The following is a 27,297-nucleotide window of genomic DNA, read 5'->3' on the forward strand; positions in this document are numbered from 1 at the left end:
TATCATATATATGAGAGAGAAATTTATCATATATATTTGAGAATTGTATCTGTAGTGGTAGACAAACCAATCATGTTCATAAATTAAACAAAAAACCACTTTCTTATTTTTTCTAGATTTTCTTTTAAAGGGCTCTTTCGTAAACTGGTTTACATCTATAGTGGTCTGATCAGACTACCCTTAAAAAGCCGTGTGGAGGCTAAACTTAAACATTTTGAAGACACAGAACTGACCGTTACCTACACAGCTGTAACTGAGCACAGTTGTTCCCAAGGAATGCCAGGACACAACGCAAGCGTCACCTATTCGTGTACACAACAAAACACCCCTTACTTAAAAAACAGCTCTTATCATTAGAATGAAGACAAAAGAAGCAACGCGACAGATTTTTATTGTATCACACTCTAAGAAAAGAAAGACATTTTTGACAAACAAATATCTTGAAAATCGATGTATTAAATATTTTTACTTTAGACAATTGATTGGGTTTTAAATTGGGTAGTTCCTCTTACGTCCTAATCTGGGTATATAATTCGCTCGAAGACTGTAATTTTCTGACTTGCCTTCAGCTCTGTTTAACCTTCTAGGATATTTGATCAAATGCAAGAGCAATGTCTTTAGAATATTTCCATCATAACTTTCTTTTCTCCGGTTACGAGAGCTCTCTTCATTTGAGAAGTTTTCACTTTGGTCACTTTCTAAACCTTTGTTACAGGACAAATCTTTTGCATGAACTTCACTCCAACAAACTAAAAAGGCAAAAAAAAAAACTTATTATAATACTTCAAATAACACACATACATCTACAATACAAAACAAATAACTATTCAACAATTGTAATACATGCGTATGATCGTGCATAACACTCGTTGGAGTCGGAAGGTATGAAACAGCGGTTGCAAAATAAGCAAAGAATGGATTAATAGGGGGTATGCTCACCTTTTACAGATATACAGGCCTTGCAGCGTTATTTCATACTTGAAATAAAGCAGTTTATCATTTCCTGTGGCAATTGACCTGAATTTTCCTGTGGCAATATCATACCTTCCGACTCCAACGAGTGTTACGAACGATCATGCGTTTGTAATACAATTGCTGAATGATTTTCTTTTTTGTACTGTATCAATGTATGTACGTATCAAATTTCATTAAAATCGGTCCAGTAGTTCTAGAGATAATCGACCGAGTCTACAAACTCTCTTAATTTCTAAAACTAGTGTATTCTTCTTATTATTATTACCACTAGATTAATTTAATGCTATAAATGAATATTACAGTGGGAAGAAATTAAGTTTTTTTTCTCGTTATTTCGGTTTGTACCTGGTTTTATCCGATCAGGTTTACTTCCCTTATTTAATATTAACAATATTACATTTAATAATATAATATATTTAATATTAGTATATTATTAAATATTTATTTTTCCAAGATTTCCAACTGATATTAATTTTGAGTACTCTAATCAGAAGGAAGGTAGTCAAAATATCAACTGCCGATAAATTCCGTCTGTAGTGGTCTCATAACAATTGTAATATTTAATTTCATCAGACATAGAGCTCAATCAGAAATCACTTTAACTCACTGATTCCTCTCGAAATTTCTATTGACGATACTTTCTATTCGATGGCAATGTGACGATAAATTATGCTGGTAACAATTGGCAAACTATTGCTGCCAAACATAGAGGTATAGTTACAATTTAAGAATTTGAGATTTTGCCTAGTCGAATTGTGGCCAGAACTTACCAGCTGTACGATAATATGACTCTAAATTCTGTTTTTAACAAACAGAAAACGATTAAAGTTCCATTAAGTAGAGATATAAGGACTCTGCCTAATCGGAAAGTGGTCTAAATTTTGATTCCACCGATACAAACATGAGAATATATTAATGAAAACGTATAGTAGCAAAAGATATTTTGCTTCTATACGTTTCACTATTCCACCTGTTACGCTATTAAAACTTAAGAACAAATCGAAATGACATAATCTTAAATACATCACACATACTGCTGGTATATTAATTGCAAATAATATATTGTAGCAAAACTGATAATATTCATTTTTATGGAAAATCTGTTATAAAAATATATGCAAATTAATATTTTATGTTACGAAGAATGTAAAAATTTGAACACTTAATTCAACTTTATTACTTTTTTCCTTTACCAAAAAAATTCACTCCACCGAGGACTCAAAAATTATAACATTACTTTTATTTCTTATACATTTTGTGTACTGTTATATTTGTATGTAGGCGTTCTGCAATATTTATTTAAGCTTTAGAGAATTTTATAAAAAGAATTTTCAAAAACAATGTCAATTCTTTCATCTTATTTTCACTATTTTTTTTATTGCAATGAATTGATTTGTTTCATCCCCTTTATACAAATCAATATGTTATTCGGACACTTTATATAAATGAATGCGCTGATCAGACACTCTATTTAAATCAATGTGCTAATAGGACACTTTATATAAATTAATGTGCTAATCGGACATTCTATTTAAATCAATGTGCTAATCGAACACTTCATATAAATCAATGTGCTAATTGGACACTTTATATAAATCAATGTGCTAATCGAGCACTCTATTTAAATCAATGTGCTAATCGGACACTTTATATAAATCAATGTGCTAATCGGACACTTCATATAAATCAATGTGCAATCTTGAACGACTCATATATAGATTATTTTAAAACTCAAAACACTCAATACCAGTACTTGTATTCGGTATTTGATGTGATTTTTATTAATTTTTAAATGAATCAAATCTGCATTTAAACTTGAAATAATAAACCTGTCAGCAAATCATATCGTAGAAACAAATTCCCAAAAAATGCAATTAGTCTGAAAAGTAATTTTTAAAACAACATCACATCTTTTACTCTATAAAGTAGACAATAAGTTTTTTTCTTTCCACTTAAACAGAATTAAATATCTTTTAGAACAAAAGATCAAATGATATTTCCATTAATTAAATTCTGAAAATAGAAAAGTCATTAGTGATGCAGCTTATTTTCTCATTTTATAAATTTTGAAGCTAATTAAAGAAATAATTTAACATATCAGCGAATATTGCAAAAGTAAAAAAAAAACATTATCAATTAAATTTGCAGTAAATATTAATGTGTAAATTAAAAATTAATTTTTTTAGAGTAACGATTTTTTCATAAAACATTAATGTCATGTAAAATATTAATGTAATCTACTGAAGAAATATGCTCGTTGTTAAAATATTTCGGTGATAATAATTAAAAAAAATATACGTGGCTTTGTCTGTAGTACATAGACTTTTCAATTAATTCAAATTAGAGCTCTGATATTGAATAGTAAAAAAAAGTATTTGGAAATTTTATTATAAATCAAAAGTCATAAAACATTAAATCTAATTATCCAAAGATAAGTGATCCCCAAAAATATAAATTTTAAGTCTAAGGCATTAAAAGTTACTGTTTTCTTCAGAAATGGTATATCATTACAATTAATTAATTCAGATTTTATTTTTGCATCATAAATACACTGATAAAAAAAGTATCAGACTAAAGTATCAGAATACGATTAAAATAACCATGTTTCTGGCTCAATGGAAACACTATAAATCTAGGTAACTTTTATCGAATTGTTTTGTTAATAATTTTTGTAAACTAATATAAAAATATAATTTCATTATAAGTGATAAAATTTAGTAAATGTGGTAAAATTTGGTAATTATATCTTGAAACCTTAGAGCCTGACATAAAAACTATTTATTCAGTTAAATTTACTTTTCAGGAATGTATTTTTTTGCTAAATGAGTAATAATAAGAACTGTAAACCAGAATTTCTGGTACACTGGTACCATATGAAAGGAAAAATTAACAAATTAATTGTTTTAAGTACCATACATTTTGGTTTCATAAACCAGAATTATGTTGTTGTTTTTTTTTAATCAGAAATGTCATTTCCATTCAGTGTCGTAATTTTACCAGAATTTCGTCTCATAAAAAGTTGTAATGAACTCTAAAACATATTTCCCTTGTACATGTAAGAGTTTGCCCAGAACACTTTCCCATTTTTAAAAATATTCAACATTCTTAAAATAGAGCACGTCTTAAGAGATGGATACGATAACATTAACACAGCCTATTCAGAACTCTATTGATATTATTTATATTATATACTCCTGATATTTACTGTTTTTTGCAATATACTTTTTCTATTCAAACAAAATTTATATTAAAATAACTTTTTAATGAATTTTAGCATATCAGATTATCTTAAACAATATAGTAATGGGGAAAACTATCGGTGCTTTTTTGGACTAACATATATTTTACGCGAAAATGACATATTGTTATTGAAATATTTCAAAAAAACATGAAAAATATTTAAAAAATTATTTTGAGGATGAATAAATAAGTTTAAAGTACTTGTTTTAATCAAACGTACATTTGATGAATTTTTGATTTTATTTTTAAATCTTCAAAAATATCTTTTCAAAAAATTAATTTTTCTTCTAATTAAAAAAAATTAATTTTAACTCTAAATTGTATATTTTTAAATCTAATTAAAATTTATTAGCTTATAGATCTTAAAAATTTGAAAATATTTTTTAAAAGCGTATAAGTATTAAAAACATCCTTTCCTTAAACTTATAAACAAGCAAGGAAATCAATTATAAACTTTTCGCACATATACTTGGTTTAATTTATCTAATAACAACTGACACATAATAAATAACTTCTCTAATAACAATTAGATAAATTATTTATTATAATTTGAACTTGGACTGATTATTATTATTTATTATAATTTGAATTTGGTATAATTTATCTAATAACAATCTTTAAAAAAGTACTATAGTAACTGTCAACATTAAGATTTTTCTGGCACATCTATTTGTTTTAGTAAAAACTTAAAAAATGATAAGCAAAGAAAGAGAGAGAATAAATGTTTTCCTGCACCCTAAGGTCAAGAAAACTAAGATGGACACAGCCCCTCTATTGGCTGTAGCGCCACTGAGTTTAGTTTAAGGGTATTCTATGAAGTTTTCGAGTCCCGCAGTGGACTAATCGTTAAGACACGGTTCCCAGAAGATCACCGAAGTCAAACATCACTGGCTGCAGTCAGTGTACGGGTGGGTGACCACTTGGATTAGTCTGCGTAGGGACCGAGGGTGTGCGGTATTGGTCCTGGTTAAACTGTTCTACCGTAAAGTGCTCGATTTCATGTGCAGGTCGTCGGGCTACCGAAGCGGGGGTTCCATCCCCTCTGTAGAGGATCAAAATTGTGATGGCATGTCTCTGGATCATCCTCAGGGATGTTTCCCAGACCGTCACCAAACCCATTGTGCAGCTCTAATGCTACGTAAATGAACTACAGCAACAACAACATGAAGTTTTCGATACTTAAAATAAACGAAACGTAAAGCTTCCTTAATGCTTTGAAAAATATTTTTAGAATCTTTGTTTAAAAGGAAGCAAAAAAAGAATGCACATAAGGAGTCGAAAATTAATACTTACGCTAGGAAGAAAAAGTGCTATCGATAATCTTGCGAAATTTATATAAAAAAAGAAAAAAATGACATCAAATCAGTAAATACCATCATCCCCCTCATATAGTCGAAACCGCAGTATATTCAACAATTAAACACTTGATGCCTTTTTCCATTGTTATAACTGAGAAATATATTTTAAAAATATAGAATTTTTAAAAAGAAATAATAATTTAATTATAATGGGTTGTTGTTGTAGATTATTTACGTCGCACTAGAACTGCCCAATGGGCAATTGGCGACGGTCTGGGAAACATCCCTGAGGATGATCTGAAGACATACCATCACAATTTTGATCGTCTGTAGAGGGCACCCCCGCTTCAGTAGCCCGATGACCTGCAAGCGAAGTCGAGCACTTTACGGTAGAACATTTTAACGAGGATCCACTTTCCCTTCGTAGACAGATCCAAGTGGTCACCCACCCGCACTTGACTTCGGTGTTCAACCGGGAACCACGTCTTAACGATCAGTCCACTGTGAGACTACGGGAAAAATACTATTTAGAAATGGAAGACGTAATTAAAAGCTACGTCATCTAACTGCAAAAACTTAAGTGATATACCTATCCAAATTTAGTGCTGAAAAACAGTAAAATTGTGTATTATTTAAAGACAATACCGAAGTTCATACACACTTTAAATAATGTAGTTAAATTTAACCAAAAGTAATTAATAAATCTTACACCAAATCAGATGCCTTTCACTGTAGGCACTGATTAGTTATTGTCGTTTTTGAATGCTCCATAAATTTTGGAAATTAAAGGTAAATTGTGTATTTATTTGTGTGATATAACCAAAAATACAAAAGACTTCAACTGCACGTAATAAGCGAGTTTACTTAATTATCAACTTTATTTCTGAAAATATGAGCTTTTTGATCTATGCATCGAAACCTAACTAGGCTTAGCTATCGACCTATTACCAAAGAAAGATTATAGTCGGTTATTTGTCAAGTATTTTCAATCTTCTTGGCAGATCTTTACCTTTTTAGTTGCATAATAAAAATATTTATGCTTTCATAAGAAGATTTACTTAAAATCTGTCAATTACTCAATTGTGTTAAACAATTTTATAGAGCCGTGGTAGCCCAGGGGATAGAGCATTAGCCTCCTTAGGAGGTGAACCGGGTTCGAATCCCAGTGATGGCTGATCGATACGAATTTCGCCCCCGGCTTGCACCGACTACAGTGCTGACGTGAAATAACCTCAGTGATAGACGGATCATGGGTTAGAGTCCCCTTGCCGCCAGGCTAACCGTGGGAGATTTTCGTGATTTTCCTCGTCTTGTAACGCAAATGCTGGTTAGTTCCATCAAAAAGTCCTCTACGAAAGCAAAATATCTCCAAAAACGTGATGATGGAGTTCCCTTATTTTCTGGATTGGGTTTAAAATTACAGGGATACGGCGTTGAACATTAGTAGCCATAAGCTCTAAATTGGGTAGCCTGTTCCATGATGGTTATAAAATAAAACTAAAGGATGCAGTGACAAGTATCAACAAAAACTGAAATACAGAAATAATATCCTTAACAGCGAGAAAAATAAAAATGTTTCAGGTAGGTAGGTATTTTATTTACGTCACACTAGATCTGCATAATGGGCTATTGGCGATGATCTGGGAAACATCCCTGAGAATGATTCGAAGATATGCCATCGCAATTTTGATCCTCTGCAGAGGGAATGGCTCCTCTGCTTTGGTAACTCAATGATCTGCGCACGAAGTCGAGCACTTTACGGTAGAACAGTTTAGCGAGAACTTATACCGCACACCCTCGGTCCTTACGCAGGCTGATCAAAGTGGTCACCCACCCGCTTACTGACCGCAGTCAGTAATGCATGACTTCGGTGTTCTACTGGGAACCGTGTCTTTACGATCAATTCACTGAGGGGCAAGAATGTTTCAGAGAAGCTTGATTTTAAACAAGTAAATAAAATTTAATAACTCAGTTATTCATAAAATATAAATGAAAATATAAATGCATAAAATATAAATGAAAATCTCCAATCTGAAGACTTACTGGAGAGAACTTGGAAAAAAATAAAAAGGAACTAAAATTTTCTGTTGCAGAATTAAAGCAATACTCGCGTCGGGTCAATTTTGAAATTTCAAGCATTCCGAAAAAAAGATATTAACCGAATTCTGTCAAAAATCGATGAACTAGCAAGCTATAATGTTTTTGAAAATATTATTCTGGCCTATCGAATTAAATATCGAGCTAAATCTATTACGGCTCAGTTAAAATCCAATCCAATAAAAGTTTAAAGTCATAAAAAAGACGAAAGAAAGAAAAATATGAATGAAACCTCAGTTTTACTGACATACTAGTATACTTTAACGATCACCTGATTACCTAACTAAAGAAAGTATTCTATTTCTCAATTGTTGTTGTTGTTGTTAATTTACGTCGCACTAGAGCTGCACAATGGGCTATTGGCGACGGTCTGGGAAACATCCCGGAGGATGATCCGAAGACATGCCATCACAATTTTGATCCTCTGCGGAGGGGACTTCTATTTCTCAAGAAAATTAGCTGAATGTGTGAGGGCAAGATTTATTTAAGACTGTTTTTCGAAGGGTCTGTATGAAATGATGCTTTTTTGAGAATAATAATGGTATTTTTATAACTGTTGTGAGTTTGCAACTGTTACTCATTACTGTTAGGTCAAGTTTAGAATGGCTTCAATATGGAGAAAAAATACAGTTGTGTGAAAGCGTCTCATTTTTTTGATTTTTGAAACCAATGTTGCGTGTTCATGAAAATTTGCAAAAACTGAGAATAAAGCAGTGATTTTTGTAATTTTCCTCTAGGTGGAAAATGCCACCAAATTAGCAATTTTTAAAAAGGTTTAAAATGTTTAAGTTATTTGCCTGTTCTAAAGCCTAGATTATTCTTCACGACAAGATTATGTATATAGTTTAAAATCTTGCTTCGAGTGTAAAGCACTCAAACTAGAGCTTTTTTATTTTCCTTGGTGACAGAAATTCGAAAACCAGCGTTAAGAAGAAATGAAACATCTAAAATTTTCATCAGGACTTAAATGGAGAATTTACTCAATACAGGTAACCTTTCAAGATTGTAAACAATTATAACATTTAATCATTTTGACAACTAATAACAGTTTTATTATTAATATTATTTATATCAACATCCGAATGAGTTTTGATAATTTTGATTGCTATAAATTCAGAATGTAAAACAAATATTTCAACTATAGTTCTGTCAGAAAAATAGATTAATTAATGGTGTAATTATGAAAAAAACTAGTCCCTCAGTGGACTGATCGTTAAGACACGGTTCCCAGCAGATCACCGAAGTCAAGCATCACTGGCTACGGTCAGTGTGCGGGTGGGTGACCCCTTGGATCAGTCTGCGCAGGGACCGAGGGTGTGCGGTATTGGTCTTCGTTAAACTGTGCTACCGTAAAGTGCTCGACTTCGCGCGCAGGTCGTCGGGCTACCGAAGCGGGTGTGCCATCCCCTCCGCAGAGGATCAAAATTGTGATGGCATGTCTTCGGATCATCCTCCGGGATGTTTCCCAGACCGTCGCCAATAGCCCATTGTGAAGCTCTAGTGCAACGTAAATTAACAGCAACAACAACAATGAAAAAAACTTATATTCAATAGAGAGTTTTAATTCTTAATTTTGTTGTAGACAGGATAATAGATCAGGTGGTGTTATTGTATTTTTACGCGAAAATCTTAATTTCATTGAATTAAATTCTAATTTTACTACTGCTGACTCTATATTATTACAAAAAAAATGCCTTAAATTACGTTTGTTCTCTATTTACAGCTCACGTCAGTTTTCTATTTCAGATTTAAATTTAGAACTTCAATCTACTGTATTTAAACTAAATTATGAAAATGGTATTTTAATAGGTATTTGAATAAAAATATTCTCAACGATGATACTAATATACAAGAATATTTAAATGAATTATATCACTGTTGTTTTCAAACTTGTATCAATATACCAACTAAGTCGCTAAACTTTTTTACATGAATCGATCACGTATTTATCAAAATGATACGTGAAATGAATTATATCACTGTTGTTTTCAAACTTGTATCAATATACCAACTAAGTCGCTAAACGTTTTTACATGAATCGATCACGTATTTATCAAAATGATACGTCTCCTTCTAAAATGATTTAAATAATCATTATACCGTCATTAAGTTTTACCATCGTTAATTATGAACAGCTAATAAATTGCAGAAAAACTTAATTTTATTAAAATATTTTTTTTTTACTTTTATAAAATGCTAAAAAATTATTTTCAGCATTCAGAAATAAGTCTTCATAGAATTTGCATAAATTGTTGATACCTGTTACCTATACAATGTGTCACAAAACGAATACTCTTAAAATGAATCATATAGCAATTTTAAATGAAATATGAAATTATATACTCTTTTCCTATATTAAAGGAATAGCTGAGTATTATGTAAAATATAGAATAATGAAATTTATAATACTGTATTTACAAAAAATGCTCAATATTTTTTTTCATAATTTCACAAATTTTTCCAAATCATGAATTTCTTCTACATTTAAAAGTTATAAATTGCATTAAAACTATTATTTAATTGAGATTAAAGTATAATATATATATATCAATAATATGTATTCTATATTTCTGTAAAAAAAATATTCGCCTGCAGTATGGTTATTTTATTTTGTTTGTCACGATACAAAGAAAATTTCGTAACTAAAAAGATCCCTGTGAAGAATTACAATGAAGCAAAAGACGGATTAAAAGTGAATCTATCACTGAGAACAACAAGTTATATCTTTGAACTAAAGTAATAGAATATTAGGTTTCAATGCAATACAAAACATGCTTTTCACAACTCATAACATAGTAATCGATTATTTGTACCTTTACCGAGTGATCTTACAATTAGAAGTAATTATAAATACAAGTAACAATTATTTAAAATTATAAACCATCATGTAATAATAGTTTCCAAGTTTAAGTATTTATAATTGTAAAGAAATATTCTTTACGAATAAAGTTAAATACAGTTTCAAGTAATCAGATTTGTATTGACCGACAGTTCACAAAAAGTCTAACAACAAATAATTTATATTTAAATCACAGTAAATATTTTAAATCAAATTTATAATTCCAGAAATATGCATAATTTGTAGCCAAAGTTTTATATAAATACCTAAAACAAATATTTTTCCTACAAAAAAGCCAATTTCGGACATTAATGATGATAACTAAACCAATGTAACACCAAAAAAAATTTTTTTTTGCGTAATGTCTATACGTTTACAAATAAAAATAAGAGTGTAAAGTTTTAAAAAAAACGTTTACTTGATAATATACTTAATAAATGACAATAATAGATATTATTCTACTGGGTGATAAATTGCTAGAAAAAGCAATAGTTTTGTTGAGTGTCCGAAAAGTAATGTACAAAATAAAACGCTATTATTTTAACAAAAAACAGATTATAGTAAGTACTATAAACTTATTTATCCATACTTAAAATAGTTTTTCAGGTATTTCGTATATGAGCAATTCTACAAGTAAACGCCAATTAGGCGGCCAAAAAAAAAAAAAAAAAAATTGGGGGGGGGGGCACACTATTTCTACATGAATTTTCTTCTTTTTTAAACCCTAAAAAGGAAAGAAAAAATCGTGAACATGAAATTTTTTCTTTGTGACATACTTTAAATGTGACATACTCTTTCTGACATACTCAGATAAATCTGAGCCATTTACTCAGATAAAACGATTTTTACATAAATATAATATTATTATACTCTTAAAATGTATTTATATAGATTTCATACTATAATATTATATTTTAGTATAAAAATTGGCGTTTATTTATAGAATTGCTCATATCATCGCTTTGAAACTAAACCGTGGTAACTCAAAAAAGCAAGTTTTTCAGGAGAGCAATTTCTAACTTTCCGCGCTAATGCTGATCGCGCCAATGCGATAACGATTTATCTGCTCTCCAAATTAATTTTATGGAACTATGAAGATAACACTTTGTTTCTCTAAAATGATGATTTTTTTTTACACAAAACCCAAATATCTCATTTTTCGATTTACTACGGTTAGTTTCAAAGCGACGATTTGAGCAATTCTACAAATAAACGCAAATTAGGCGGCCAAACAGAAAATAAATGTTTTTTTTTGGGGGAGGCATGCTATCTCTACATGAATTTTCTTCTTTTTTGCACCCTGAAAAAGCAAGAAAAATATTAAACCTGAAATTTTTCTTTGTGACATACTTTAAATGACAAAATACCAATTTTAAATTTTTCCCGATTTTTTCAATTTAGGAACTTTGATTAAATTTTTTTATTTTTGTTTCTTATACTAAAATATAATCTTATAGTACGAAATCTCTGTAAATACATGTTAGAGAGACATTATAATAATATTATATTTATGTAAAAATCGTTTTATCTGAATAAATGGCTCAGATTTATCTGAGTATGTCAGAAAGAGTATGTCACATTTAAAGTATGTCACAAAGAAAAAATTCCATGTTCACGATTTTTTCTTGCCTTTTTAGGGTGTAAAGAAGAAGAAAATTCATGTAGAAATAGTGTGCCCCCCAAAAAAAAATTTATTTTTTTTGGCCGCCTAATTGGCGTTTATTTGTGGAATTGCTCATATTTTTATGAAATAATTCTACAGTAAAATGCCATTTTTTTTACACAGGAATCGTAGAACTGCTGGCAAAAATGGAACGTATTAAATTTTAAAATGTTGTGGATTAACTCAGTATTCTTAAAAGTTCATCTTCTTAATAATATTTTGTACATTATTATTAGCTGTCATAAAATGACAAGAGAATATCTTTCCTGGAAACATTTAATTATAATAAGTTGAAAACTTGTACATTTTGGAAAGCGTCTGAATCTATACAAATTTAATCTGTGAAAAAATTTTGCTTGAAACTTAGAAAAATGCGATGAATGAAGCCAACCGAAATTAAAATTTTTGATGGTTTTCCATTGATGAGCTAACATAATCTTGATGGTAACAATCAATAATTCCATCATAAACCATTACATTTTTTGATGGTAAACAACTTAAGTAACCATCACCCCAACGTAGGAATTCGGACTGATTTATGATGGTTCAACACGAGAGCAGCAAATTGTTTTGATGATTTGTTCATGTTGAACCATGGGAAATTTCCCTCACAGTTTCTTAGAAATCAAAAGTTCAAATGATCATGAACCATCTCAATGTAGGAATTCATACAGATTTATGGTGGCCCAACATTAAAAAAAATTGTTTTTATGGTATATTCCTGCTGAACCAACAATAATTATTATTAAACCATCATGAAATGCATTGTTGTACCATTATGAACCATCGTGAATTTCCATATTATCTTATAAATCCATTGGAACGATTATGAATAACCATCCCAATGTAGGAATTCGAACTGATTTATGATGGTCCGAAATAAAAATAAAATCAATTAACTTTGATGGTATATTCTTGAGAACCAACAAGAATTCCTATTAAACCATCATGGAAATGCATAGTTGGAACCATCACGAACCATCGTGGATTGTTGGTCGGTGAGAATCAAACTTCTCTCGATGGTTAACCATCATAGTATTAAAGTAGCATTTTCCATCATGGAATGATGGAAGTTTGTTGATGTTTCAAAAACCATGAACACATAATGGAAACATTGAATGATGGTGACCATGAAATGATATTCGACCATCATGAATCGCATTGAAACCATCAAAATTGTTTGATGGGACCATCAAGAATTTTGACTTGGGAAATGCAATAAACGAAGAAAAAATGCAATAAACGATTCCTGTAAAGGAGCACTATTTTATTTACATCTGTTCAAACCCATTAATAACTTTAAGCAATTGTTTTGTCAACTTAAAATATTAGCTGGGCAATTCAGTTTTAGCTGGGGGGTTTTTTGTCAATTTTTTAAAAATATTGGGATTATTCTATTTTTCTCTGCCAGTTACCTAGTCGTGTAACGAATTTTCGAACAAAAGTTAGTTTGATCATTCTTCATCAAACTCAACTGGACGCTAAGAATGAAATGTGTCTTTGAGTACATTTTTTAAACTTTTCCTACCTGTCGTGTTCAATTTTTTAAGCTATGGTACCCTCTCTCTACATAGCACAAATGTCACGAGCAGCTTTTGCCGCCTTAAAACCTTGATCTAGAGCAGGGGTGTCAAACTCTCGGCCCGCGGGACGCATGCGGCCCGAGATGAACATTTTTGTGGCCCAGTCAATATATCTGAAGCAAAGTAAAAATAATTTGGAAATGTGAATTAGAAACGAAACCAGCATATGAAATTATAATATACTTTGTTTATAACCCATAAGGATTATTTTAAATTGTACACGCGAAAATGTAAAATTCTAATTGGCTGAAATAGAGTCCGTTTCACATTAACCTATCAATTAGATAGTACATATTCAGGTTTATCCTACTACAGCGAGGTAAGTTGGTTATCTTGCCCCAAGGTTCTCAAACAATTCTAGGATTCGAAGGAAGAAATATGTAAGTTTTTACATACTAGTGCGATGCAAATAAAGTACCTACCTACCAACCAAAAATGAAGTAAAAAATATGCATATTAAGGAGGCGTAAAAATGTTTTAATGATAGTTAAAATGTTGTCAAAACCGGACAAATCCTTAACGCGGAAGTTGAGATTAAAATTATCAGAAACCTGTTGGTTCGTCCTTAAAAATTGAGAGGTGATGAAAAGCAATAACTATAAAAACTTTCAAGTTACATCTGGCTATTAAAATAAAATTGCTGTTTTTAATCCTGATTTGTCAGATTTTTTTTGTTTCTGACTTTTTTTTCGCTTAAATATGAATTAATGACATTATGCATGCATTTTTTTTAAATTTTTGAATCGGATTCTAAAGTTATACGGCGCTCTCTATATTGTAACAAAAGAATGGTCTGAAGAGGCCCATTCCATCTTGCAAAATAACGACACTTGCATGATAGAGACATTTCTAGTAAACATAATTTTGGTATCAAAATATGCGATATTCACACCATTCATTTGGTAGTTTTTCCTTTCGTTATGGGAACCGGAAATTCTGGTTCTAAGCATTCTAATTTTTATAGCCACTCATTTAGTAAAAATGCAAAATTAAAAATATTTCCAAAATGTTCATCAGAAGTCTATTCTGCGTTTATTTGATAGTTTTGTCCATTTCTTGTCTATGCCTTTTACCAAACAGAAAACTATTAATTTGTTTACACTTCTGTGGTGTATTTAAATGGTTGAAAAGACTTAGAAGTCCCGCAGTGGACTGATCGTTGAGTTACGATTCCCAGCAGATCACCGAAGTCGAGCATCACAGACAGCGGTCAGTGTGCGAGTGGGTGACCACTTGGATCGGTATACGAAGGGACCAAGGGTGTGAGGTATGGGTCCTCTCTAAACTGTTCTTTCATAAAGTGCTCGACTTCGCACGCAGGTCGTCGAGCTTCCGAAGCGGGGGTGTCATCCCCTCCGCAGAGGATCAAAATTGTGATGGCATGTCTTTGGATCATCCTCAAGGATGTTTCTCAGACAGTCGCCAATAGCCTATTGTGTAGCTCTGGTGTGACAAAAATAAAGTACCTACCTACCTTTCGTCATGGTAACCGGAAATTCTGGTTTTAAACATTATAGTTTTCATTACCCCTCACTTAGTAAAAATGAAAAATTGAAAAATAAATTCAACCAAATAAATGACGCCATACTATAAAGATAACATTTCCTAAATATTCGTCAGAAGTCTATTCACCGTTAATTTGATAGTTTTATTCATTTCTTGTCTATGCCTTTTACAAAATAGAATACAATTAATTTGTTCACACTTCTGTGGTTTATTTAAATGGTTGATTAGACTTAGATGATAGTTAATTATTGCTTTTCTTAACACATTTCTCATTTATAACATGGTTTATGGCTTCAAATGTTTAATTAAAGATACTATGATGTGAATTTCATGAGGTGAATTTTATCAATCTTTTGAGAGTAGTGGGTTTTATTCTCATACGTATGTGGATTTCTTTACAAATACAAATAGCTTCAATAAAACCTTTAAAAAACAGATAGCTTAAGTTTACGAAGGACAGCAAGAATATATATCCTGTGTCATAGTGGGATTCTTTTGCATCTATGCTTTAGAGAGTAGTTACCAGAACAACAATACCACACGAAGCATTTATTCTAAGTAAAACAACGATAAATTTCTCCGATTCGGCGGAGTATTGTTCTTCCACCAAACAATCTGAATTGTAGAGGTAACGGGTTCAATATCGTTGTGCCATCTTTCTGATTTTTGTTCTATCTGTTCTTTAATTTGACTTTGCTTTAAGCATACAAGTCTGCATATGTATAGGATTTAGTCTGTTTAGGGTTTAGCGAAAAGGTGAGACTATTCGCCAGGGAAGCCCATGTAAAGCAAGTCATTAAAAATAATATCCCAAAAATTTATTTATTGTTGCAGATGTATGCAAGCTTGTGTGCTCAATTCAAAGAACAATTTATTATAAGCCTTTGTAAAGTTAAAGAGTAGCAGATAGCAGAAGTTAGAGATGCAAAAATACATCTATTTTAACGTTGAGATAACGTGTTCAAATATCGTAGTATCCCTGGATATATCTTTGTGATATCCTTTTCTACCTTGTGCTACTTATTCTTTGGGCCAGCCCAGGGTTTAAGCTGAGTCTAAAAATTCATTAGCAAAAAAGCTAAAATCTGAAAAAAAGTTTTAGCAAAATGCTAAAATGCTACTAGGCTTATAAAATTACTTTATATCAAACAAGTACTGTAAGTTATCTGACAAAGAATAGCTTAATGTACAAGAATATCAAAAAGAATACCTACAACAACAAAAAAAACACATTTATTATTTATCAAAACATTTTGGTTTATAATTAACAATCTTCCTTTCTTTCATGTTTGCCCATTTTACAAATGCTTCTTGAAAGTTAAATGCACTTTCAGGGCCCTCAATATTAATCATTAACAAATTGTTTACATGGTTGATTAACAACCTGTTTCGAATATTAGTTTTAATCAAATTAAGGCAGCTAAAGCCCCTTTCACAGTCAACAGTGTGCATTGGTATTGTTGCACAATACTCTATAACAAAAGTTATTAATGGGTACTGTTCAGACACATCATTGGTATATAAAAATAAAAGTAATTCATTAAATGACATGTTTTTACATCGTTGCATTAAGATTTGTTTAAATAATCCCCATTCACAAAGTAACTCAGTTTCTGTAAACTGAAAATCTTTTCTGGGAGATTCCGAAAACAAATTGAAAATGCAACGGATTTCCTTTACACCATAATGCTGTAATTCATCCGAACTATGGGGCATCCTGCTAGGTATAAATATATTGAACATTTCGATTTTATCCAAATCTCCCAATCTATCAGTAATATTTTCATTCAAGATATTTAGATTTTTTCTCCTTCTTGTTTGATCAAGTTTTTTTCATGGATGTTAGCGTCATGGTTTTTCGCGGAAGCTTTTTTTTTAATGGAATTTAGTAAAATCCTTTAGCAAAAATGCGAAAATGCTTTGTTGAATTTTAGCATTTTTGAGGGGTCTTTTCGCATTTTGCGAAAAAAGCTACCGTAGCGGAAACCCTGGGCCAGCCAGGTGGCCGAGCAGTCAGCGTGTCTGACTGTGAAGCCAATGGTTGCGGGCTCGAATCCCGACCAGGGCATGAATATTTCTGTGTGTGTGTGTGTTGTTCTCTGTTGTGTGATGTGTGAATATGACAAGCCCTAAAAACAGGTATCTGTGGCAGCGTGGCGTTGGGGAATGTTGCTCACCTCCGTGACTTAAGTTTACAGGTGCCCACTGGATAACGTTAAATAAGCAACACTTCCGGCATCTTCCGAAATGAAGAACGAAATTTCAGTGCCTTCCGTTAAAATAAACAAATAAGAGCACATAAGCCTGCATATACATAAGTAAAAATGAATAAATTAATAGATACATCCAGGATTGTGGTGGTATTCGAATACGCTACTTCCACGAATCTAGTTTCGGATGTAGTTGTAATTATTTACGTCGCTCTAGAGCTGCACAATGGACTAATAGCGACGGTTTGGGAAGCTTCCCTGATGGGGATACGAAAATGTTACCACAATTATAATCATCTGCAGAGGGCAATCCCGCTTCGTTAGCCCAACGACCTGCATCGATTTCGAGCATTTTACGGTAGAGCAGTTTAACGAGGACCAATAAAGCACACCCTCGGTCCCATCATGGGATGATCAAAGTAGTCACCCACCGCACACTAACAACAGCCAGTGATGCTTGACTTCGGTGATCTGCTGGGAACCGCTGGGTGTGGTAACTAGCCTTGTCTAGGTATTTGTATGTTTACAAATACGTATTTTTATAGCTTTAAAAATTGGTAGTTGTTAGATTATAGCTTAAATAGTTTAATAAATAAAATAGAGGTTAGTAAAGTAATAATTTTTGCATCATCTCAAATTATGCAAGTACAGTTAAAATTACAAAATTGTTTTTCAAAATCACTAAATTTTATTTCTTTCACTACCAAACAGCATGATGATAAAACAATTTTTTATTGTTAATTTCAGCACAAGTCATTACCAAAGGTTAAAAATTACCGTAGTTGTTGGTGCTCCCGTACATCCAGAAAACACGGTAAAATTTAATATATTCTGGTAGTTTTGGTCGTATTTTTTCTTTTAGTGCAGATTATAGATCTAATTAACAAGTGCTGTTAAGATATAAGTGTTGTTAAAGTTACAAACTCTTTTGGCAAAATCACGAAATTTTACTTCCCTTACTACCGAATATCATGATGATAAAACCATATTTTATTGTTAATTTTACCAAAAGTCATTATCGTGCTTTTTGGTGCTCCCGTAGAGCCAGATAACGCGGTAAAATTTTATTTATTTTGGTAGTTTTGACCATATTTTTTCTCTCAGTGCAGATAATAGAGCTGAAAAAAACTTATAAGATATTAAAAGTATTACGTAAATAAATATAGTACTTGTTAGATATAATGGGTAAAATTTGTTTGCTATTAAAGAAATCTTTCCATTTCATAAATGACACACACTCTATTCAAATAGGCTGAAATAAGTTGTTCTTGTCGTCGTCGTAGGTCATTAAGTCAAGGAGTGCAATTGTTTTCCATTGGCGCCATCTATGGCCACGAATTCGACTTCTGCCGCACCCATATGTCACACCTGTTTATAGGACGGAGCCATTCATACATCCATTCATTCATCCACAGACCTTAATTTTGACCTGAACCAGAGAACAATCAATCTCCAATTCAGTACTCCAGAAGTATAACTTGTTATGGGAACATAGAGAACTTTGTGATACAAGAGATTTAACGTGCATAAGTCGCCATTTACTACACAGGGAGTTTTCAGTTAACTGGATTCGAATTCCGTTCTCACGAACTGGAGTCCAGCGCCCTGCCAACCAGGCTATCCCGGCCGACTGAAATAAGTTATTCCTGTTGTATTAATAGATTGCAGAATAGAAATTCTATTATAATAATATTGATTCTTAAAGAATTTAGGGCAGACGACTTATAATGCATCTGCTATAAATATGGTTCTGTGCAATGTTTTGCAACATTTAATATTTCATTAAAATATGAGATTTTAAGTAATAAAAAATGATTCAAACAAAGCATAACTTAATAAGAGAACTAAAAATGTTACGATAAAAAAAGCATAGAATATTCTTGGCTTTGGTGATTTTTTTATGAATTAAGATAAATATATGACAATAAATAATTTTCAAATATGACACCTATATTTAAACTTTTCTTTATGTGATATTAATAAATCGGGCATTTTGTTAGTAATATGTTTATAAAGTTAAGAATAAATGATTAAAAACCATAATAATTCTGTAAAAAGAAAATCAGGCAAATTCAGAATATTATTTTATTAAAATATGCTTTAAAGAATATTAAAAAACAATTGTTTTTTTAGATAAATATGTAAGTAAATAGATTTCACTAATTGTCTTAGAGAAGGCAACTGGAGTTAATCGAAATTCAGTGAAACAAAATCTATGGATGTTGAGTAATTTAACAGTCGACCGATTTCTAAATTTACGTGCAGTTAGGCGTATTTTATCAACATTTGATAAGACTCACCAACAAATCCATCATTTGTTCCTGAAAATTAGCATTATTTATAAAATTGTTTTATTAATAATAAAACTCTTGTTTTGACATTATTCTGAGTTTTGATAAGGATTTCTGTAAATTTACGTAGTAAAAAAATTACACTAAATGGGATTTCAATTCCAAAAAGTCTGACCAAAATGTATAATAAATCACAGCATTTAAGCACAAAAATTGTATATATAATAAAATTTTTATGGTTAAATAAATACTGTTGTGGTTTATTGAGCATTTAATTTAGAATTATTACTAAGCGTTAAATTTATTTTATGAAATTTACTTCATTACCTCGTAATCTTTATAAAAAACGTGTTTATACAATATTTAGAGTTCAAAATTAGAGCAGAGATTAATTTTTATTCTAAAATTTTACCCTTTCCAAAAGAAAATTTTTTTTTTTTTGCATTCTTAAAAATTACGTAAAAATATTGTATAATTTTTCGATTATTATTAAATAAAATTATAAAATATAATCTACTAAAATCTATTTTTTGCATGGAATTATCTTTCGATAAACGAATTTTGTAACTGTGTGAGTGCAAAAAATGTTCAATTCATTTAAAAAGTAGGCGAAAAGTAAAATTCCATGGTTTAGACCGCTCTCCTGACCACACTGTAGGGACGATATTCGCCAGAATGCTACTACCCCCGATATTTTGGGGGTCAGAAATCCGTCGAAAAGAAGGTATGTTTATTCGGAGAAAGTACGTTTTTGAGTCTGATTTCGTCACCCTCTCGAGCCATTATGACTGCGTGTTAATAAGGGTGATCTGTTTTATTTTATTTTTTTTTTTTTTTGTGCACTATACATCTGTGAATTTATTCATAGTAATGTAAACCCACAATATGATTTTCAATATCTTATAACTGTTAAAATAACAATGATAAAAATTTTTCGGTGGATATTTTCATATCAGTATTAAGTCTGCTCTAGTTCATAAATGTAGAATTTTAAAAAGTTTATTTTTAAAAAGTTTATTTTTTAAAAGTATAATTTTTAGTATAAAATGGCATCTAGCATAACAATAAGTTATTTACTAAACATTATTTAATTTACGTATGCAATTATTTATGCATTTTTCCTCACTGCTTATTTTGAGCTTGCTGCCAGATAACCATAATATCCGGCTACTGTCCAATACAATAGTCTCAACTATTGAGACCATATTTCTCAGATGGCTGCTACATTTCTATATTTTTGGAATCAGTCGAAAAAAGGTATGTTTATTCAGAGAAAGTGCGCTTTTGTGTCTGATTTTTTAATTTAAAATATCATTGGAACTAAATAATTAGAATATTTGAAGTCACCCCCCCCCCAAACCTATTAGATTGAAACTTAAAAGGTGAAAATCCAATCATGAGATTAAGAGTTCTTTGGGGTGATACGTGTCACAGTGGACTGACCGTAAAGACACGGTTCCCCGTGCATCACTGGCTGCTGTCAGTAAGTGGGTGGATGACCACTTTGATCAGCCTGCTTACCGAGGGTGCACGGTTTCGGTCCTCGTTAAACTGTTCCACCGTAAAGTGCTCGACTTCGCGAGCAGGTCGTCTGGCTACCAAAGTAGAGAAGCCATCCCCTCTGCAGAGGATCAAAATTGCGATGGCATGTCTTCGGATCATCCTCAGGGATGTTTCTCCGACCATCGCCAATAGCCCATTGTGCAGCTCTTGTGTGACGTAAATAATGTAACCTACCTTAGGGTGATCCATTTATTTTTGTACACACTGTACATTTACCCTTCGATGGTGTGCTAGTTCAGCGCACTTGCACGGAGTTTCCCAGGTGGGCCATATTTTGAAGAAAGACATATCACAAATTCTTCAATGGATAATAAACAGTAACGACAGAAAGCGAATATCCTTAGTGCCCAACGAAATGTCATTTTCACTAACAGCCTCCAATGCATTATGATAAAGTGATGAATTAAACATGAGCCTTTTAGAATGACCTTTTTCAGTGCTTTGAACACGATTTCTACATTTCTTCTCAAATCTATTTATACATGAGAGATGTATAATAAAATTTCTATTATCTGGATTTGAAAATATTATACACGGTTTACTGTTTCAATTGCATCGTTTCCATGCACACCTATCTCTCGACCAACCTCCTTTTCTTTAGCTTAGACCAACCTCTCGAACTATTATGTTTGAGTCCTGGTACATGAAAATCTGATCATTAGGGATCAAAAGTTATTCAGGGTGGTTTGTGCACTGTACAGTACAACAAAAAAAGATATCACCCTGGATACCCTTCGTTCTTACGACCGGGTTTTCACGTGTCAATCTTAATGGTTTCTGGGGAGACTTCAAATATGCTAATTAATTAGTGCTAACTATTATCAGACGCAAAAACGCATTTTCTCTGAATAAACTTATTTTTTTACGTATTTGAAGTACGTATTTTTTACGTATAGGAAAATCTGGTGAAAAGAATTACTATAAAGTTAATTTTATTGAGATAAAAAAGTATATCTAGGGCACCTAACATCATTAGAATTAGCAGCTGTTATCGTAATTGTTCTACCTTTTAAAAAGCACCTTTTAAATATACCTTTTAAACTATCCAAAGTGCAAATACTTAAATATCATAAAACAACTAATTAAGATCTTTCTATTTAGCGGATTTGGCAACATAAGATAGAAACATTTGCATTATATTTTGCTCCAATTAAATAGATTTTTCAGATGCCCATAAATTAAATACGAACTTTCAAAAATGAATGTCACTTAAAACTTCCTTGCGGTAGTGTACAAATATTTATTTAACTATTTTTAATGCAAAAAGTCCTAAAAAAAACTTTGAAAAGCATTGCTTTGCAACGAATATTTGAATTTAAAACAATATCGTATATATAAAAGAAAGAAAGAAAAATGAATGCCACTTAAAAATTCCTGGCGGTAGTGAACAAATATTTATTTTTCTATTTTGTAAGCAAAGTCCTCAAAAAAGCATTGAAAAGAATTGCTTTACAACGAATATTTGAATTTAAAAAAATATCATATACATAAAATAAAGGAACAAAATGGCTTTTAATGCCAAGTATGGTCAATTTCACCAATTTTAAAAAACATTCTTTTCAATAATACTTAGTATTTTTTTTATTAGGTCAGACAATATAATAACTATTTTTTAAATAAATATTTCATAGCGCTTGCAAATTGTAACACTTTAAGATCTTCTGGGTTTAAAATAGAATAGTAAAAATGTTTCGATTATTAATGTTGATTCAATGATGCTTTCTGATATTAAACGCCAATTCAATTTTTTGATGGAAATATACAAATTTCATGAGAAATATCCTCAATTTCTTTTATTTTTTAAAAAAGAAGCACTTTAATTATTTTATTTTTTAAAAGAAATATTGTTTAATGTTTTTATAAATGCTTAAATGGTTTACATTTGTTCCATTCTTCCTCTATAATTCCTCTGATGATTTCTAAAATCTAGTATAGATTAGTAAAAAAATTAGTTAGATTCAAATAAGTATTTTTACAATTTCATTTTAAAACACACTTTTCTTTTGGACATATAAGTTAAAATTTAACTATTGATAGAAATACTATTTAATTATTGAAGGAATTAGTTTAGCTATAGATAGAATTTAAAATAAAATAAATTATATCCAGTTAATATCTAAAAAAGAAATTTCTTTAAGAGTAATAATACCTTTTTAGTACCGTTTTTCTAAGTAAATATCGACAGTTTTAATTTTTACATCGCCAAAAATAATGTTCGGTAAATTTGCTTTATTTTTACAATTATTCAAACTGATTATTTTTCTCTAAATAATATTTTTTTTGAAACTTTTAATCAAGAAGTTCTGAAAGAACCCACCATTCAAGCATAACAAGAATAACAAAAAGAAATTCCCTTTGTCGTAATAATACATTTTAAATTTGCTGTAGTTTTACAATTATTCAAACTAATTATTTTAATCTAAATAATATTTTTTTTGTAACTTTTAATCCAGAAGTTCTGAGAGAACTCATCATTCGAGCATAACAAAAGTAAGAAAAAGAAATTTCTTTAAGCGTAATAATACCTATTTTAGAACCGTTTTACTAAATAAATGTAGACAGTTTCAATTTTTGCATCGCCAAAAATAATATTCAGTAAATTTGCTGTATTTTTACAATTATTCAAACTAATTATTTTAATCTAAATAATAATTTTTTTTTGTAACTTTTAATCAAGAAGTTCTGAGAAAACTCATCATTCGAGCATAACAAAAGAAAGAAAAAGAAATTTCTTTAAGCGTAATAATACCTTTTTTTAGAACCGTTTTACTAAATAAATATAGTCAGTTTCAATTTTTACATCGCCAAAAATAATATTCAGTAAATTTGCTGTATTTTTACAATTATTCAAACTAATTATTTTAATCTAAATAATAATTTTTTTTGTAACTTTTAATCCAGAAGTTCTGAGAGAACTCATCATTCGAGCATAACAAAAGAAAGAAAAAGAAATTTCTTTAAGCGTAATAATACCTTTTTTTAGAACCGTTTTACTAAATAAATATAGTCAGTTTCAATTTTTACATCGTCAAAAATAATATTCAGTAAATTTGCTGTATTTTTACAATTATTCGAACTAATTATTTTAATCTAAATAATAATTTTAATTGCAACTTTTAATGAAGAATTTCTAAAAAAACAAAACTCACCATTGGAGCATAGCAAAAGTAAACTTGTATAAGCTATTACCATCATTGTGTAAAGTAAGTGAGCAACTGGAAGGAGATGGTCTCTCTCCAATCCGGGAGATGCGCCGGAGCCCGATTTAAGGAGAGCTTTTCTTTTCCAAATCAGCGGTAAAAATGAAATTTTAAAACTCTTGAACCGGAAACTGGAATACCTTTTCAGATGTCACTGGAATAAGAAGTGGCGACACTTTAGGGCATGAGAGGCGATTTATATGTCTTGTTAGGTCACGTGACTTTTCTTTCTCTCCACCTCCCCTCGTAAAAACACTCCTCACATTCTCATTTGAGGGGGGAATGATGAAAATTGAAATTAATATATACCAAGGGGGTTGTAAGCCTAGTCGACAGCAAAAGTGCCTAGCAATTGGCTTTGGGCGGAACGAATGGAGACGAATTTCCTTGACAATTTTTTTTTTCTTTCTACTCAACCTACCAATCATTCTTATGCCGAGATTACTCGTAATTCACTTAAATAAGACATTAATAGAACATCTTTCTTGATTTATACAACTTTTATTTTTTATCAACCCACTACACAATAAAATATTTACAAGCCAAGAAAAAAATGTTTTTGTCGCAAATAAAAAATATACAAATGAATAAATTAAAAAAGTTACACCTACGTGTAAATTGTCTTATTTATTACTAACTCCTAATTTCAAAACCCACATAGTTTTTTTCAGTTTTTCCAAGAAATATTCTAAGTTTTAAACTCTTACTTTAGCCTTTTATTCAAATAAATATACATATTTCCTTACATTATTTAGAATAAAAGTGAAACTTTATCTTAATTCCTTCCTTAATTTAATATCTTTTTAACTTTTTAAAAGCGATTACTTCCTAACACACTCCAGGTATTTTTTTTTCTTTAGTTAGTTCGTATAAAATTCCAGGTGCAGTGTTAGTCCATTGCGTAGAATCACTTTTTTATGACTATATCTCTGATGTAGTTGCCCATATGATTCGACTAACATAACATACATAGATCAAAATTTTGCTCTGAATTTTCGTTTTTGGACAACGTCCTAAAAAAACTTTTTTAACTGTTTTTACGACCACTGCTTGATGAAGCGAAAGCAGTAAACATAAATAATACATTGAAGTACCACAGTTTTCGTTTCCATTACTATGCAAGTTCAGTAATTAAAACCCGAAATATAATAAATCTCATACTGTGAAATTTTTATCATTACCCAAGTTAAATATTTTAAGAGAATTTAAAGTTTAATATTCATGAAATATTGAAATATTCGAAATGTTCATATACAATAAAAATGGTCTTACGATAACACGAAATAAATAGAAGATTATAATAGTATTTTATCGTAATCAAGTTAATAATAGGTAGGAAATGAGACTTTGAATCCCCCACTACTATATAAAAAGTCGAGGGAGAATTTCAATCGAATGTATAAAATTCAGTTTCAGAAAACACGTGACATTCGTGTCATAAATCTGTCATTGTATTAAAATTTTTTCATCGAGAATTATCGTATGATCTTTATGGATTTATTCAATCGAATTTATGAAAAGAAATTTTCGCTAAATATGTTAAATATCTTGATATATTGAACTGTCCCATTAAAAATTAATTTTTCATAATTTAAAATTGTTTTATTGAATTTTATGGATGGTGTTTTGTACAGCGCTCTTGACGGTTTCTGTTATTGGTATATTTCGAAGCTCACAACGTGTTTCTCTTGAGTAATATTTCTTACCTCATTTATTATTTGTTTTTAAAGATCTGGCATTTCAAGACGGAAGAAAAAAAGAATCCTTATTGTTACAATAAACCCATTTCAAAACCTCAATCATAATTTGTAAAATTACCTCGAACAAGATGCTAACATTAAAGTATGATAGTGCACCAAGAACAAACAGTAATAAACAAGTAAAAAGAGTCCAATTCTTTTTAAATCTAGCATTTCTAAATAACTAAAACAAAATTTTCCTTCAAACTCACCAGAATTAATATCATTAATATCTTATGTAAGACATTTGATTTGAGCTCAGAAATTACATAATTTATCTCTTTTATTCAAAACAAAGTTATTTGTTTGAAAATATCGCCTCGCAGAATAAGCTGTAGTAAGCAGCTGTATACTTAACCGGAAGTAGAGCAGGTCAAGAGCTCTAGATAATTGTTGTTTACATTTATATTGAAAACACGATCTATAATTATTACAGCTATTATTCTACTATATAAGTTATATACAAACTATTAACATTATTCAGCCTTTATTTGTTTAATTTATTAAGAAACTAAAAACGTGTATTAAATCGTGGGGGTAAACAAATTATATTAAAAATGATTTCATTAAATATATTTGTATCGCTACTTAATGATTACTTTTAAATTATTCATCGAAAACTTTACGTTTTGATAACAAACGAGAAATAAATTAAATATTTATTAATCTATACACTGTTAATGAAATTTTAGCTGCATTTGCACTTAAGAAAGGGTTTTCCTAAAAAGAAAATTTATATTTTTTAAAAATGTATGTAACGACTTGTTTTATTCTAAATAATTTGTCATCGAGTATACAATAATGCCTTAAAAAAACTCCCAAATTTGCATCGAAAATACAAAAACCTACACACTTAACGGAGAAGAAAACATATATTTTATAAATTAGTAATGTTGCCTAAACCCAAGTCTTTAAATCTCTTTTTTTTTTTCTCCATCAATTCGTATTTTTTCATCTTGAATCGAATTATAATATTCCCATTCAGGTTAAATTTGGTGGTTGGTTTGAAATAACATGTTGCTTAAATTCACACTGGCTCTTGAATATTGGTAAATACTTTATAATTTCTTTTTGGTTAAAAAAAAAATTTTTT

At 30.5% G+C, this 27,297-nt stretch overlaps 1 long non-coding RNA gene across 2 annotated transcripts in view; it reads right to left on the reverse strand.

The window, feature by feature from the left end:
- Nucleotides 1-374: 374 nt before the first annotated feature.
- Nucleotides 375-27,297, reverse strand: part of LOC110282268 (uncharacterized) — a 35,304-nt gene continuing 8,381 nt past the window's right edge. Inside the window, exons 1-2 of one of the 2 annotated variants that reach the window (XR_011638187.2) lie at nucleotides 24,415-24,825; nucleotides 375-749 (exon numbers count right to left, since the gene is read on the reverse strand). This is a non-coding gene — a long non-coding RNA (uncharacterized LOC110282268). Of the gene's footprint in view, nucleotides 750-24,414; nucleotides 24,826-27,297 lie in introns of those variants that run through there. The other variant, XR_015430438.1, reaches the window with a different exon arrangement.

This window comes from Parasteatoda tepidariorum, chromosome 11 (genome assembly GCF_982258835.1).
Source record: "Parasteatoda tepidariorum strain Cologne lab strain chromosome 11, Ptep-v5.0, whole genome shotgun sequence".
Lineage (NCBI taxonomy): Eukaryota > Metazoa > Arthropoda > Arachnida > Araneae > Theridiidae > Parasteatoda > Parasteatoda tepidariorum.